At 33.1% G+C, this 2,639-nt stretch overlaps 1 protein-coding gene across 1 annotated transcript in view; it reads right to left on the bottom strand.

Annotated features, from left to right (window-relative positions):
• Positions 1-2,362, bottom strand: part of prpf3 (PRP3 pre-mRNA processing factor 3 homolog (yeast)) — a 26,821-nt gene extending 24,459 nt beyond the window's left edge. The window contains exon 1 of the mRNA XM_016561336.1: positions 2,144-2,362. The gene's annotated coding sequence lies outside the window, so the exon portion shown is untranslated. The remainder of the gene's footprint in view (positions 1-2,143) is intronic.
• Positions 2,363-2,639: the final 277 nt, after the last annotated feature.

Here is a 2,639-nt window from a genome sequence, read left to right as displayed (position 1 = left end):
TTACCTTTATTTTCCAAAAAATAAAATTTGTTTAATTTTTATTAATTAAAAAATAAATTAAATTTTTTATGCCTTAAAACAAAATGTAAATACACAACACAGAATTTCTGAGCAAAAAAATCATAAGGCTATTGTAAGAATAAATTAAACTTGTTTTTATGCTTTCAAATAATTAGACATGCTAAAACACAGAATTTGGTAACAATAAAACAAGGTTGGAAAAAAATTTAAAAATTGGGCCCTAAACATGTAATTTTTGTTAAACTTTTAATAAATTGATGTTAAACTGTTTAAGTTTCATGATTTTAATTAATTAGACATGCTTTTTGATTAATACAATTTAATTTAACCATTAAAAAGGAGTCCAGAAAAAAGGATTTTTAAGCTCAAATTTAAGACCTTTTTAAAGGGTTAGTTCCCCCAAAAATGAAAATTAGGCTGTTTTACTCACCCCAGAGCCATCCTAGGTGTATGACTTTCTTCTTTCAGACGAATCCAGTCGGAGTTATATAAAAAAATTTCTTTGATCTTTCAAGCTGTTTAATGCCACTCAGCGGGTGTTGCATGATCAGTCCAAAAGAACTTAAATAAAAAGCGTCTCACACGGCTCTGAACAAAGGCCTCCTGTAGCGAATCGATGCGTTTTTGTAAGAAAAATATCTATATTCAAAACGTAATAATCACTTTAATGTAGCTTGCGCCAACAGTACACGGAAGCAGCTCCGGGCTAATGACGTTGGAGTTCAGCCTTGTGCATGCGCCGGTGAGTCTCGTGTAGGGATGGAACGATTACCGGTTTCACGATAAATCACGATAAAAATGCCCTGACTGTTAGTATTATCGTTTAAAATTTTATCATCATAGCCATCTAAGAGAACCAAATCGGTGGTCTGGTCGTATTTTGGCTTTTACAAGAGTACTGAAGGCAATTTAATCGAGGACGCAACCCCAACTTTGCTTTAAAAAGCATCACAAGATCTCCTAACCGAAGATCACATGATCACAAACGGAAATCACATTGTTTGTATGTATATACATATATATATATATACATAAATAAGTGATTTATTATTATTATTAGGGCTTCATGTTAATGTTAATTTAATGTTTATGCTAAAAAAAAGTGCATATAGCTGCTAATTTAATTTGTTGTTTGTTGATTTTCAAATATAAAACTTATTGAAATGTTTTCAGTGTGTGTATCAGTTCTTTTTGAACGTTTGGCTTATATCGAAATCCTCCGACATTCTTCTTTACAAATCCTCGTTTTGTACTTGTAATTAGTGACCGTAGTTTTTTGATCTCTCCGCTGAGTTTCCGCGTGCGTCACCTCTGAGGGGCTCTGGGGTGAGTAAAACACAGCCTAATTTTCATTTTTGGGTGAAGTAACCCTTTAAGACCTGCACAAATAAAATTAATACCATATGAGCGGGGTTGGGCAATGTCTATAGTACCATATTAAACTGTAAAAAGCATAATCTATAAAATTATAAACTTTACATTTCAGCCTTTAACCCATTTTTAATAAAACAGACGAGTCAAAAGTTAATTAGACATGCTAAAACACAGAATTTGGTAACAATAAAACATAAGGTTGGAAAAAATAAAACATTTCATAGGGCCCTAAACATGCAATTTTTGTTAAACTTTTAATAAATTGATGTTAAATTGTTTAAGTTTCATGATTTTAATTAATTAGACATGCTTTTTGACTAATAAAATTAAATTTAACCATTAAAAAGGATTCCAGAAAAAACACAGGAGTCCCCCCAAAGCCGTAAACCTAGGGGAAACACTGAGCCATATCGCAATTCTGGTCTTTCCGTCCCATTAAGACATCTTGACATCATAATTAAGACTTTCTTGTACAATTTAAGACTTTTTAAGGCCTTAAATTTGATACAACTAAATTTAAGACGTTTTAAGACCCGCGGAAACCCTACTATAGTTAGTGCTACGCCTCAAAATTTATTTAGTGTAATACTTTGATTATAACAGTCGTGGTTACCAAATTGCTACATTTGATTACAGTAACAACTATAACTGTAGCATCTATAACATTTTGACAGATGTTATGATTACCATGATGTTTTAAAGAAGGGTTTCCATAGCAAACGAATCGAACCTCAACATAAACACTTACCTCTCACTTTATTCAGCTGTTTTACAGCGGCATAAAGTTTCTTCGTTACTATTTAATTCCCGTTTTTTCGTCCGCCACACCAAATTACGTTGATAAAGATAACCCGCTAGTTATTTAAGGCTACAAAATATTCTGAAATGTTTCTAGACTTCTCTACACCCACGGTGTACGCTAAACGTTTTCCAGCGGCGAAACGGAAACGGAAGTCTCTGGTGAAAATTTCCGCCGGAAAGCCACGCATTGACACCGGCCACACCATAGATATTTATGGGCCACACTACTGCCATCTATCGACCTGGAGTTATTTGATTTATACACAGGATTTACCCAGCCAAATATTATTTGGTAAAATTTAAATCTGATATTGATTTTAGTTGCTCCTTTTGTGTCAGTTGCCCTGAAACTGTGGTACATTTGTTTTGGCATTGCCCTTTTGTAAAACTATTTTGCCAAAATGTCTGTGATTTTATTGTACAAAATATTGACAATCATTTTG

This window comes from Sinocyclocheilus rhinocerous, unplaced genomic scaffold (genome assembly GCF_001515625.1).
Source record: "Sinocyclocheilus rhinocerous isolate Xijiao unplaced genomic scaffold, SAMN03320098_v1.1 scaffold529, whole genome shotgun sequence".
NCBI lineage: Eukaryota > Metazoa > Chordata > Actinopteri > Cypriniformes > Cyprinidae > Sinocyclocheilus > Sinocyclocheilus rhinocerous.
This window is presented reverse-complemented; position numbering and strand designations above follow the sequence as displayed.